Below are 14,208 nucleotides of genomic sequence, written 5' to 3' on the forward strand. Positions count from 1 at the left end.
ACTAGGCATTTCATAATATGGAGCTTGTTGGAGATGGTGCCACCCTACTGTCTCAGCTGCCTTCACTGGTGGTCCTAAGAGGAGGCCTGTCATTCCATAATTGATGCGGGGCATGTTGAGGGGCAAACGTAGCAGGGGATTTCAGATGTTAAACTGGGAGCACCATAGTGAACTGAGACAATCAACCAGCACTTATCCTAATGGAATTTAGATGTAAAACACCCATTTGATTGAGCATTTTTTTTCTGGGAGTTCACTGAGTATTAATTTGCATGAAGGGGAGGAGCAAGGGATTTTGTAGGTATATCACTTCATGGTTCAACCAGAATCATGTATATCAACCAGAAAGAGTGGTAAGAGTTTGGTTTTGTTCATTTTGGGCCTCTTGGGAACCTTCTCTCCTGTTGCAAGACTGCAGGATCTTACATATGTTGTACCTCAAATGACACAACATTTTTCAAGATTTAGTCATCTTCAGGCAGAGACTGAGCAAGACAAATTTCAGAGGGTGAATGTTGTGAACAACTTCAAAAAAAAAGTCTTGGAATGAGAACCCATAGACAGACAGACATTCTACATAGCTTCTCCTCCACCTCTCTCCCCCCAGATAAATGTATAATTTAATACATGAGAGACAGCTGGAAGATGGCTAGACATTAAATTACATCTGAATGATACAGCAATTAGAGCCAGTCTTCAGCAATGGGTCACATTACACTTGGCAGTTTTTCTTGAATGAGAGGTATCACAACCCAGTGTGCTAATTCTGAAGTGTAACCTCACTAGTTTCATGTGACGCTGGAGACCGTTCAATACCAGAGGACACAGCCCTAGTAAATGATGTGCCTAAAGACCATCAATGAGCATTTGGATTTTACAAAGCTTTGGGGGTGGAGTTCTGACTCCTCCACTCCTCCTCTGCCTGGACAAGCCGACAGATATGGATATAACCCTCCGAAAAATGTGTAACCTGGACAAACTTCCGCTTATGTGATAAATACCATTGTGGGTGACACCAGAGGTTGAAGAAAGGACTTCTGGAACCAAAAGCCAGGTTAAGCTAAATAAATCCCTCTTAGGGCATGTCAACACTAGGAAACTATTTCGAAATAACTAAAATCGATATAATAACTCCCGAAATAACAAAATAGAAATGCCGTGTCCACACTATGAGGAAACCTTGAAATTAATCTGAGACAGGCTCTGTTAATGTGGACGGGCTACCTCAGACTTAGCGCCCCAGGAAGCACTGGGGAGTAGTTAGTTGGAATGAGTCTGGGGAGTCGTTATTTCAAAATAGTGGTACTGGAGTATCCACACTATCACCATTTCAAAATAACTATTTTGAAATTAGCAAAGTACAGAGTTCAAAATAAGGTAGTGTGGACACTCCTCTTATTAATTTGACCTAAGGGGGGTTATTTTGAAATAAAGCCAGTAGCGTAGACCAGGGCTTAGGCTAGAACATGTAACAGACCCATACCTGCTAAAGACTGCTTACTCTGTGGTATCTATAAGCCACACCGGCCAATAAGTCATAAACACACTTCCCTAAATAAAGGGGGCTGGCAGTTCCCTGTGAGGAAAGAATGGCAAAACAGACAAGTATCCAGGCCTGATATGAATTGTACAGGGTTTTTTTCCGATACTGGAAGAACATTTCTCATCACTTTAGCACAGAAGTGACTAGCAAAGTTGGGTGTCTTCATTTCTGGGTTATGAGATCCCAGCCAGTACTTTTGGCATACTGTTTAATGAGGCTTAACATTTGTCATCAGCTGCTGGGATGCAGAGAAGCTTAAGGTGGTAGTGCCCTTATACACTCCAAATATATACACCTTATCCATGTTCATTATTTGAGAAGCTCCATCATAAAAATACATTCCTCAGTCGTGGTCCCGGGCATAACCTTCTCAGACCCCACATAAGGGACTACACACACCTGACAAATCAAATCTGTCCAGTCGTATGTGGAAATGTTTGGAATAAGGGACAATTGTGGCCTAAATGTCTGAACAGTAAAGTAAGGTGGCCTCATAACACTGTTTAGTCTACTAGGTCACCTTCAGTCCATGCATGCGGCTTTTCTGGGATGATGGGTAAACAGAAAAAAAAAAAGCACAAAAACGTGGGGGAATGTAGTAAGACGAGGGCCTGAAACATTTGTGCACGTATCACAGGCCATTTATTCATCTGGAGGAAATTCCCTTCTACAGCCTGTGCAGCTTGGGGTGAGCAGTAGAAGACAGAGACAACTTCCAGCCAGCCTCAGTGAAGTGCCTGAGGACGCATGGTGCTCCAGGAAAGGACACTTGCTACTGAGATTCAGGATATGCCTGACATGTTCTAAGCTGCGAGCATTACCGACATTACGAACTTTTTCTGGCTTGGCTCTGTGGACTCCAAGTTCCCCTATGGATTCTGTCCTTGGCACTTGGCCCACAAAAGCCTCAGACATATGTCTGCTGTTGAAATCCTCACACTAAGATTTCCTCACAACCCCTGTTAGCCGCTGAACACACTCGATGGTGCTTGGTTTCTACGGTGAGTGACGTGTCTGATCAGAACAGACGCTTGCTGCCCAACCTTTTTGGGGATGATACAGTCATTGTTCATAAATCATACTAGTGAGCCAAGAGCCGGTCACGAGGCCAGCGCCAGTAGTTTTAGGAGACACACAAAGCATAAATCATCCCCAGTTAGAAAGGCTGGCTATTAAAGGCAGTGTGGTCAAAGGGAGGGGGGAAGGCCCTGAATAGAAAACACATTGGTTCTATTTCTGGCTCTGCTACTGGAGTGCTCTGTCATATCACCTGTCTTCGCTTTCCCTCTCTTGTCTATTAAACTGCAAACTCTTTGCCTGCTAATCTTTTAATTGCTGAGGAGGGAGTCTCTGGACTGGCTTCTTGATCAGTCAGACTCATAAAAAGACAGTGTGTTGGATTTGAGACAAAAAACCCCACTTTCTACATTCTGGCTTAGTTTCAGCTCATCCAGAAAGGCAGCTCTGGGCAACCTTTCTTCATGTCATTGTCTAATTACTCACTCACAAGGTGGTCTTGACTTCACTTGTGGGAGGAGGAAAGTTTGTGCGAAGGAGCTCAGAAGAATTAACCACCCACCTCCACACCTCGCACATGCCTATCGGTGAGGCAAACACTGTGAGGCTCAGCTCTGAGAATCTCTTTCAGCTGCCCAGAAAGCACGTGGACAGCAAGTTCAGATGCATTTTATCGAGGCTTTGTGCTATCATCCCACTTTAGTGAGTAGTGAGAGAGGGACTGAGTGGATGATTGAAGTGTATATAGGTGCTGATATGACTTTGCGTCAGTACAACCTTGCTTTGGCTATGTCTACACTGCAGCGCTATCCCACAAAATATAACGGGCTCGCTATTCCGAATTCGCTGTAAACCTCATTCCATGAGGCGTAAGGGAGGTTAGGGAATAGCAGGTTATTCTGAAATTTGGCACTGTGTAGACAGCACCAACTTAAGAAATAAGCTATTTCAAAATTGACTCAAAATAAGGTACGCAATTTGCGTAGCTCAAATTGCATAGCTTATTTCGAGCTACAGGTGCAGTGCAGACACACCCTTAATGACCTCACTTCCTGTCAATGGAGTATTTTACTGACAGCATTATGGGTGGGAGGGGTTTTTCAGCTTCCATACTGAAACACATCGTGGATGGATAATGGACTGAGGTTTAATGGGAACAGATTAGAGAACTGCATTATTGGAAGTCCATCACCCACCCAGTAAGGATGAGGAAGAAAAATACCATGATGCAAAGCCTTTCTTCCAAATGGGAGCAGACTAGAACTGGCAAAAGCACGTGTCTATCCTGGTGCACCACAGACAGAGCCTGCTACCCTTTATGCAAGCCATTGGGGTAATTACCACACTATCAAAAAGTCATATGCCACATAGTGAAGCTCTGGAAGAAAGTTATTAGCAAGAGACTACAAAGAGAAGTAAAGGTCAGTGACCATCAGTTTGGATTCATGCCAGGTAAGTCAACAGTGGGAGTTATCATTGCATTAAGATTGCTTATGGGAAAATGAGGAAAAATCCTGCACATAGTATTCAGACATCTTGAGATGGTTTTTGACCATGTTCCAAGAGAAGTCATCTGGTTTTATATGAGAATGGAACAGATACGTATCGATTATAACGAGACTGAACCGGTACATGTACCAGGGTGCTGTTACCACAGGTGGAAGGCCATGTGGACACAGAGAACAGTTTCTAGTCGCAGTTGAAGGCCATTGAGGCAGGACACTCTGTCTCTTATTGCTCTGTGCACTGTCAGAGAACACCCTGGTGCATGCTTTTTGCAAATGATGGTGCTTGTGGGAGAGAGCCAAGAGAAGATGGAAGATTGAGGTGTGTACTTGAAAGCAATGGCATGGAAATCCACAGGAATGAAACAGAGTATGCGGTCTGTGGATTGTGATGACAATGAGACTAAGTCTAGGGGGACAGTCACTATAAAATGTACAAAAGTTCAACTCCCTAGATTTCATGATACAGGAGAATTGTGAATTCAATAATTACCTTGTATGCATAACGGCAAAGGGCTGGACTAAACGGAGAGAAGTGTCTGCCTCGTTCCTCCCCTAATTATCTTATCTTAAACTTCACTTTGCCCAGAAGGACAATTATGACCCTAGATTGTGAACTTATATGAAGCTGCAACCTGGGATGAGTTCATACAAACCTCCAGAAAGAGGAGGATTTCGATGCAGGTGCCGATAACTCGAAAAGCATCAAACACAGCAATGCGGCGATCCCTCCAAATGCACTAACTTAATGACTGAAGGAGGAAATGTTTCTCACGACATTTGCCACTGCCAGCTATTTCCCCTTTACTCTGCTTTCCTATATGACAGAATCGTAGAATCGACTTCGGGAAAGCCTCAAGTCCAGTCCCCTGCCCTCACAGCAGGACCAAACACCATCTAGATCATTTCTGATAGCTGTCTGTCTAACCTGCTCTTACATATTTCCAGCGATGAAGATTCCACAACCTCCCTAGGCAATTTGTTCCGGTGTTTAACCACCCTGACAGGAAGTTTTTTGGATCTACATGCAAAGTTTAGAAGCGTACAGAAGGGACACATTCTCAGGCACCTGCTGGCATGCAGCGACCTTAAGCAGGGAAGAACCATCCTGACAGCATTAGTCACCAGCTCATTTTTTTTTGCCTTGCCCAACGGAGAGAAGCGACTCGCTGTTTCTATCAGTCACTGTGTGACGACAAGGCTGTGGTAAGTCATTTGGCACCAACGACGGCCCAAGCTAACACAGTTGCCCTAGCAGTCTCTGAAAGCTTGACAGGCCCTGATATGTAAGCTCAGACTGCCAACAGGCAGCACTTGTGGCCTGACACATTAGGAACAGCATGTCACTCACCACCTCGGTCTCACAGCCCCCACTCAGGCGTGACTGTGGTGCGATACATTTCAGGACAGCTACCACGTGTGTGGCATAAATCAATGGAATTAGCTTCTATTATTAAAAACCCCCGAACACAACGTAACTCGAGGTCATTAGACGGACAAATGTCATTAGGGAACAGGGCTGTGACGTGCCTAGGCCTACGGGATTCAATTTAATGTACACTGAAGGGGTGGCAAAAGCGATGTCATCATTTGCCAGGCCATGAAATAGACTGCGTTCATTATTGGCCTTTGAGCATCCAACCCGCGCTCTGCCCATGCCGCCAACAGCGCTGGGTGCCGACTTTCCAGTTGCAGAAAACCAAACCTTGCAACACTTCCTGTCCTTTCACTGAGCCCTCACCCCTGTCCTGCTCCTCCTCAGAAGCCCCAACCCCATTAACTACATCCCCTCTCCCCCGCCATTTTGCTCCCCCACCCCCACCCTCGCTCCCTGACTCATTTTCACTGGGCCGGGGCACAGGGTGGGGTATAGAAATTAGGGATGTTACATTGTGTTTATTGTGGTAAACATGTGACCATTGAAAAAATTCAGTGGTTATATGTTTACACAATATGGGGGTGGGCAGGTAGGAGCCAGTGCTCATGGGGAGCTGGCCTTTAAGCCCCAGCAGCTCAGTCCCCCAATCCCCCATTCTGCCTCCCAGTTCCAGTGGCCCAATTCCCCGGCCTTCTGCTCTGCCTCCCGGGCCTGCGGCCTAATCTCCTGGCTCCCTGCTCCACCTCCCAAGCTCACAGCTTTGGCCCTCTGCACCATTCCTCCTTCCGCTTGTTTCTCCACCAGCCTCCCTGCTCTTGCCCCCGCAGCCCCGAGTGTTACCCCTTAACTGCAAGAAGAGTGTGATTGCAAAGACACCTTATGCTTTAACCGTAACAAAACCAAATCATACCAATCACAAATCCCCCGCACGGTAAGGCCAGACCCTGTGGTGTCAGGAAAGGTCGCACCATGAATTTTGACACAGATAATGACTTGGACTACAACTCTGAGGGGGAAAAAAGAGCTATGTTTTACACTGCATTAGAATTGTGGTTCTATACTGTGAGCCTCTTACGTGGAACTGCCTTTAGATGACCAATTCTCCTTTGGTAAACACCACCTCATCAAGTAATCCCTTTTATTGTACTTTTGTCAGGTCTCCCAGGGTACCAGCCAGTTCTGCTGGCTCCCTTGGAGTTAGCTACACTTTCTAGGGACATTAGTATTAATTTAAAAAACACAAAAAACTAAACACCTTTCCTTCATCTACACAACTTTTGTTAGCAATGTGGCACAAACCTGCGCCTGTAAATCTAGGCTCTGAGACTTGCTGACAAAGCATTCTCTTTTTCCTGTAGAGATATTCTCAAAGAGCCAGGGGGAAAGACACATAGGGCAGAAAGGCAGCCACAGGGTCCCAAAACTACAAATCCAATGAGGCATTGTGGCAACTCTGATGGACACAGAGCTGGTTGGAATGTCAACCCAACCCCAAATGATACGTTCCCATTTCAGGCTGGGAAACTGAACTTAAACGTATTGATTCAGGAACATCACAACCATTCATTTCAGTAAAACTATTTAAACAAGCGATTTGACATTTCCAAATCACAACTTGTTGGAACTTTTTGTTCCAGAAAGTTTTGATCTTTTGAGACTTTCCCCCCGATTCACGATGAGCACAAATGAGAAAATATCAGAATTCCCCAGAGCATAAAAATTCTTCACCATCTGTGACCAGGTGTCTCAGAATCCTACATTTTTGAAATGACCAAAAATACTCAGGACCTTGATTTTTCATCTTACCTGAGTAGCAGCAACTCCAGCGACAGAGTTCCCATAGGGCAATGCAACACACCCTGCATCTTCATAGGGGGCTAGACTAGGCGATCCATGCCGTCTTTGATTTGGTGGGCTGAATCATTTTTCATATTTGTCCTGGTTTCATTTAGCTGTTAGTCTCTGGATTTTTTTAATCCAAGTATTACGTGTCAATACTTCTGAAATGAAATAGTTACATTTTAAAATTCCCCTCACTTTTTATTTTTTAAAAGCCTATACAAATGCTTGGCATTAAAACCTTTTGACATCAAGGTGTTTGGTCAGACTCAAAATGGTGTGGTGTGTTACATTTGGAGAACTTATTTTAAAAAATTGTGTGTGTCTTTTGTGTGTGCGCGCCTGTGAACTGAAAAATTAGCAATTCACATTGGTCTATTCAAACTAACCCAGCTCAAAATCTACTACATTGCACTGTAAGTTCAAGGCAAATGGCTAGCCAGAAAAATGATTTCCAGATCTGCCTATAAATGCAAACAGTTGGCAATTATATTTTTTGGGCATGGTATCTGGATGGCTTTAATTAATGGTAATTACAATGCTGTAGCCAGGAGATGCATAAATATAGTTACTATGGTCTTTTATGTCACAATAAATACAGGATGAACTTCTAGTACTTTCATTACTTCAAAGAAAGGGAGGAATTGAGGATTACAAAGTTTGGTAACAAACTAGACAACTCTTAGGGAGCGTGGGGGAAGAGCAGCAGTTTATCAAAGAGTATAAAAGAATCATTTGCCTTCAGCGTGAAACGGAACAGAGGCTTAAAACAGGAATTAAGAGAGATTTTGAGCTAGAACCTCGACTGGTGTAATTCAGGATAGCTCCACAGATATCAACAGACCTAAGTTAATTTATACAGGCGTCAACTCCGTCCCTTGATTTGTACTCTAAACAGCAGTAGCTTTGGCAAAGATACCCTGAAAAGAAGCCAGTGGCAGTTGCATATTGTGTTGTTCAGTGAGATTATGGTTTCTGCACACTAGAAATATTAAAACGTTAAATGCAGAAAGTAGATGAGGTGTGTGTTTTAATAACACCAATAGAGATTTTCTCGGGGATGTAGAAATGTCCCAGAATTACACAGCCCACCTCATCCCAAAGGGGAGCTCTTTTAGATTTAGAAAATCACGCTTTTCAGATGGAAAATCAAGTCATTTGAGCAGCATGTGCTATAAAATGTGGCTTTAATAGTCAATAAAGCTGGCAAAAGGCTTTGCTCACTATCTAATAGCTAGTAGGTTTTCAGATTATAGAATTCATCTGTCACGCTCCACTTAGCATATCTATATCATTTCAACAAGAAATGCCACCGTGAGACAGTTATTTTAATGGGTGAAGGGGTAAATGCACTGAATAAAAGGTAATAGAATGGAAAAATGAAAGACAATTAGATCAAGAATTTATCAGTCTCCCCCTCTTCCCGGTGCAGTGCGCTGAAGATACTTTTTTCCCTCTTGTCTTTCAATGGGAAAATAATTATGAAAGTGGATTCACATGAGGATTTGCTTAATGCAGGGGAGGGTCAGTGTGCTTCAGGGGAGATCTTTTAAAGCAGCAGTAGACTAAACCAAAGCTGGTGTGTTCCCCTTCCCCTGGATGAGTTGGCCATGAGGGTGGATTTTACTGCACATGGAAGGAACCAGACTGAAAAAAGAGAAAACTCCAAACATAAAACTGACCCCAAAGCTTTCCTCCAAATGCAAAGTGAACCTAAAAGGAATAATTCCATAGTTCAGTAAAATCCAGATAATTTTTGCCCTCGTTAATGTTCATTTTTGCCACATTTTGTAGGGTGAACTGGGGCACGCCTACACAGCAGGGCTAAAGCCGAAATAAGCTACGCAACTTGAGCTATGTCAGTTGTGTAGCCGAAGTCGAAAATAGCTTATTTTGGCTTTTGGCACCGTCTGCATAGCAGGAAGTCCGAGGTAGAGCACTCTTCCTGTGACTTCCCTTCCTCCTCATAAAATGAAGGTTACAGGAGTCAGAATAAGCAGCCCTCCAGCTCGCCATTATTTGGACACGATGTCAAAATAACTGCTTGCCGTGTGGATGTGGACTGTGTTATTTCGGAATAACGTCAGTCACTGCTGGGCAGACATAGCCTTGGGATGTTAAAATGTGTTTATTTTGAATATGGGACATCTGGTAAGATTCCTTGTAACCAAGTGAGTTCGATGGCAAGCAGTCATATGGATGTGGTCTCCTCACCTCAAAAAAGATATTTTGGCCTTGGAAAGAGTTCAGAAAAGGGCAACTAAAATGATTAGGGGTTTGGAACAGGTCCCATATGAAGAGAGGTTAAAGTGACTGGGACTTTTCAGTTTAGAAAAGAGGAGACTGAGGGGGGATATGATAGAGGCATATAAAATCATGACCGGTGTGGAGAGGGCGAATAAAGAAAAGTTATTTATTAGTTCCCTTAATAGAAGAACTAGAGGACACCAAATGAAATTAATGGGTAGCAGGTTTAGAACTAATAAAAGAAAGTTCTTCTTCACACAGCGTGTAGTCAACCTGTGGAACTCCTTGCCAGAGGAGGCTGTGAAGGCTAGGACTATAACAGAGTTTAAAGAGAAGCTAGATAATTTCATGGTGGTTAGGTCCATAAAAGGTTATTAGCCAGGGGATAAAATGGTGTCCCTGGCCTCTGTTTGTCAGAGGCTGGAGAAGGATGGCAGGAGACAAATCGCTTGATCATTGTCTTCGGTCCACCCTCTCTGGGGCACCCGGTGCTGGCCACTGTCAGCAGACAGGCTACTAGGCTAGATGGCCCTTTGGTCTGACCCAGTACGGCCGTTCTTATGTTCGTGCAAATTAACATCAAGTTGACTGAGTCCCGGATAAAAAGAAGTTGGATTATTTTGATTAATCATCTTACTTTTAAGACTTTGGGTTCACAAGAGAGGGGTCGCACACACCCCTGCCCCCCATACACACCCAGGGAGAGGTGACACACATACGCCCATACACCTCTCTCCAGTATATGACTGATCCGACCCTCCTTCCCAGTACTCTCCACCCTCCATGTCCGGCTAGACTCCTGGGACTGACCCACCATTCCTGGGACCTGGCACTGCATCTTCCCCAGACACATTCCTGCCAGGGTTCACACCAGAAGGTGGCCAGCAGCAGCAGCCTATTGGCGCAGTGTGGGAGGGAGGGGATGGGAGCCGCTTCCAGCTACAGGGGAGGGGTAACCTGGCTTGAGTCTTTACAGAGCCCTTCTCTGCCCGCATTCCTGTGCAGCTGAAAGCAGCTGGTCCCGTCCTGCCACGACACAGTGTGGAAAAGCAGCTCCCGCCTCCAAGCTGCTGCTGGCCACTAATAGAACCTCGTCATCTTGCTACAGCACAAGCAGGAAGGGGTGAAGCCCTAAGGATGCCTTGTGCACCAGGATGCAGGGACCCTTGTGCACCAGAGCCGGGGGTGTGAACAGGCCTTGAAATGGCTGCCCTCCCCCCACTCCAGAGTTTGGCTGGGGATAGGGGGTGCGGAGAGGCTTCCCCAGGCCAGCGCTGTATGAGGCTTTGGCCCATGCAGGGTTTGGCTCCTCCACACCAGCAGCCCCAGGCTGGAGGCTCCCGGCATTTCCCTGGGCCCTGGGCCAGCCTGAGACAGTGGGGCAAGAAAGAAGATGGATGGCCAGGCTGCTGGTGAGCTGAGTGTGCCACGCCGAGGCTGGTTCTCCTCGTATCGCTGGGGAGGGCGGGGAGACACACCCTGCTAGGGGGGATATGGCAGAGCAGTGGGGCTGAGAGAGTTTAAACGGCAAGGCAGGGAGAGCACATGGAGAGAGGGAGAACATAAAGGACCAATGAGTGGGCAGCAGAGAGGAAACGTAACCGCCACTGGCTCACATTCACCAGTTACCGCAGCGCTCGGCCAGTGCCTCCCGGAAACGAGACAGGGACACGGCCTGGGACCGCACTGGTAGAGCAGCAGAGGAAGCAGCCAGTTCCATGTGCTGCGTCTTCACCTCACCACCAGCCTTGCGCACCCTCCTCCATCATCAGCCACTAGACTTCCCCGTTAACCACTGGCGGGCGAGTGTCCAGCAAGCAGGGATCCACGGAGTAGCAGGACAGAAGAGATGGGCCCATTGGCCCATTTTTAAGAAGTCAGGTCACCTGCAGGACATCTGGTCACCTAGGGTGTGTCTAGACTACGTGCCTCCGTCGATGGAGGCATGTAGATTAGACAGATAGGCAAAGGGAAATGAAGCCACAATTTAAATAATTGCAGCTTCATTTAAATTTACATGGCTGCCGCGCTGAGCCGACAAACAGCTGATCCGCTGTTTGTCGGCTCAGCACGCTCGTCTGGACGCTCCACGTCAACCTGAAAGCCTTTTATCGACATCCCCGTTATGCCTCGTAGGATGAGGTTTACAGGGGATGTTGATAAAAGGCTTTCATGTCAGCAGGGGAGCGTCCAGACTAGCGCGCTGAGCCGACAAACAGCTGATCAGCTGTTTGTCGGCTCAGCGTGGCAGCCATGTAAATTTAAATGAAGCTGCGATTATTTAAATCACGGCTTCATTTCCCTTTGCCAAAAAAACAAATCTACATGTCTCCGTCGACGGAGCCATATAGTTTAGACGTACCCTTAGAGCTGACCAATTTGGAGACAGGAGTTCTGGTGAGGACCCAAAGACTCAGATGGGGGATTTGGGGTAGAAAGCTTAGAGATGGGCTTTCCCATTTGCTGACAGATGGTGGTGTAGAGCAGCCTAACGCCTGTGTTTCAGGCTGCCAGGCGTTATGCCGCTCTACACCACCATCTGTCAGCAAACAGGGGAAAGTACAGTTGGGAAAGCCCATTTCTAAGCTTTCTACCCCAAGTCCCCCATCTGAGTCTTTGGGTCCTCACCAGAACGCCCCGCTCCAAATTAGGCTGGTAGCTCTGTCTCTGTGACTCATGATAAAGGAAACAGACAATGTGTGTGGCGCAGGTGATCTTTTCCTGAATCAACTTTTGCTGGATTTCAAGCTCCATAGAGCTCTTCTTCTGGTCACAAGAAGCTCGAAAGCTCGTTTTCCACCCTCATACCTTGGTCCAATAAAAGGTATGACCTCACAATACAGTCTCTGTCATAGCCTGTCATAGCTACACCAAAACTCCTGAAGCAGGTACGTTAGATTCGGGTTCAGTGCATGGATTGGTCCACACAACATGAAAGAAAGAAACCTTTCAGCTAGAATTGGTCAGAAAATGTTAAATATTTTCCTCAAAAAGCTTTTGAAAGGAACAAATGACCGTTTCTGTGAAATATTTACGGCTGGGGAGAGGGGGGCGGCTATCTAAATACAAAACAACTTTTTCCCTTAACTTTTCAGTTTCCAAAAGCCAACTTACTGAAACTTTTGCTTCCTAAATAACTTTCCTCAGGAAAGAATTCTGACCAGCTCTACTGAGGAATAGCATCATTTCCTGCCTCGTTAGACCATGAGACCACTTGCAGCTAGTTGGAAAATCTACTATGAGGTGACTGGATCATATCCTCCAAGACATTTATGCTTCTAATTCCCAGTGACTCTAACAGGACTTCAGTGTGTGAATACTGTTGAAGGGGGCAGACTAGTGACTCTACCATGCCAATGGAACGGTTGCTTTGGGTTCACTAACCACAACTCCTAGAGCCGCTGCTTGCTGGGTTCAGAGGGGCTCTTACGCACAACGGCTTGGCAGAGCACTTGGACGTGGCAGACCAAAGGCCCCGCCCTGGTCTCTAGGAACATCCTAGGAGAGGACCATGGTAACAGAGCCGCTGTGCTTCCTGCTTTCCCCTGAACTGGGACACCAGCTCATTTCCCCACCTCTCTGGGGATGGCGAGCTAGTCTCTGCTGGAACTGGGCCTGCCGGGAAGGGAGAGCCATTCGGAGGAGGGCCACGCTGGTGCTGTGAAGGGGAGGGCCAATGGCCCAGGCCCAGCTCTGCCCGGCAGCCTGGCTGGGAACGTGGGCACAGCCGAGCGGCACCGGACGGGTCCATAGAAAGTGCAACAGAGGAAAGGAGGCAAGTTCCCTTGGATGGATCGCTTATTGTCTGTTTCTAAGTGGCCCCAAGGGCTGGTCCTTGCTCAATGCTCCAGGGGAAGGCGAAAAACCTCCAGAGTCTCTGGCCAATCTGCCCTGGAGGAAAATTCCTTCCCGGCCCCAAATGTGGCGATCAGTTCCACCCTGTGCATGTGAGCAAGGACCCATGGTCACTATGGGAACGTACCCTGGCCTAGTCCGCACCTCGGATACTGTCTGGCTAGTCCTGGCCCCCAAACCCCACGGCTTTCCTCTTCTCCGAGGCAGCCCCCTTCTGACTGAGTCCCAGCAGATGGGACCAGCCAATCCTCTTGGCCTAACAGGTGCACCATGAAGCCTTTGGACGTTGCTGTTTGAATAGCATCCACACCGGCTGCGTGTCCTTCCTCTGAAAGTACAGCCACAGCCCCTGAACTGCACTGGGAGGGACAAGAAGTGTCCTCGCCTCCTGATCAAGGTGAATCCCTGCGTGTCAGCCATGGCTCTTGGCTCCTCCCAGACCCTGAGATATGAGAGACCCTGGAACAAACCTTCTGACACAACACGAGTGGGCAAATGTGTGGAGCGGATTGTTTGCTCATTTGTTACATTTACCGAATGCTCCTCTGACCTCTCCTCAGAGCCAATGCTCTGGCTGTGTTGAGTGGAGAGTTGGTGGTCTCATATCTCGAGAACCAATCGCCTTCCAGGGGACAGGAATGGCCTAGAATGGATCCGCTCATTTGTACTCGACAATCCAGAGCACTGGGAGCCCTGATCTCCTGAGAAGGGAAATCAGCTTCACACGTTAGGGACTGACACGCACAGCCCTGGCTGCAGGGAGCACAGTTCGACAGGTCATTCCGTTACTCATCAGGCCCATAAAGATTGCCAAAGGGAACAGA

The 14,208-nt window shown here is 46.8% G+C and overlaps 1 protein-coding gene across 4 annotated transcripts in view; it reads right to left on the reverse strand.

Annotated features, from left to right (window-relative positions):
• Positions 1-14,208, reverse strand: part of TECRL (trans-2,3-enoyl-CoA reductase like) — a 211,535-nt gene that overhangs the window by 77,518 nt on the left and 119,809 nt on the right. Inside the window, exon 6 of one of the 4 annotated variants that reach the window (XM_075929241.1) lies at positions 7,250-7,443. The exons of the other annotated variants lie outside the window; for them this stretch is intronic. The gene's annotated coding sequence lies outside the window, so the exon portion shown is untranslated. The remainder of the gene's footprint in view (positions 1-7,249; positions 7,444-14,208) is intronic. 4 annotated transcript variants of the gene reach the window in all.

Source organism: Pelodiscus sinensis, chromosome 5, assembly GCF_049634645.1.
Source record: "Pelodiscus sinensis isolate JC-2024 chromosome 5, ASM4963464v1, whole genome shotgun sequence".
Lineage (NCBI taxonomy): Eukaryota > Metazoa > Chordata > Testudines > Trionychidae > Pelodiscus > Pelodiscus sinensis.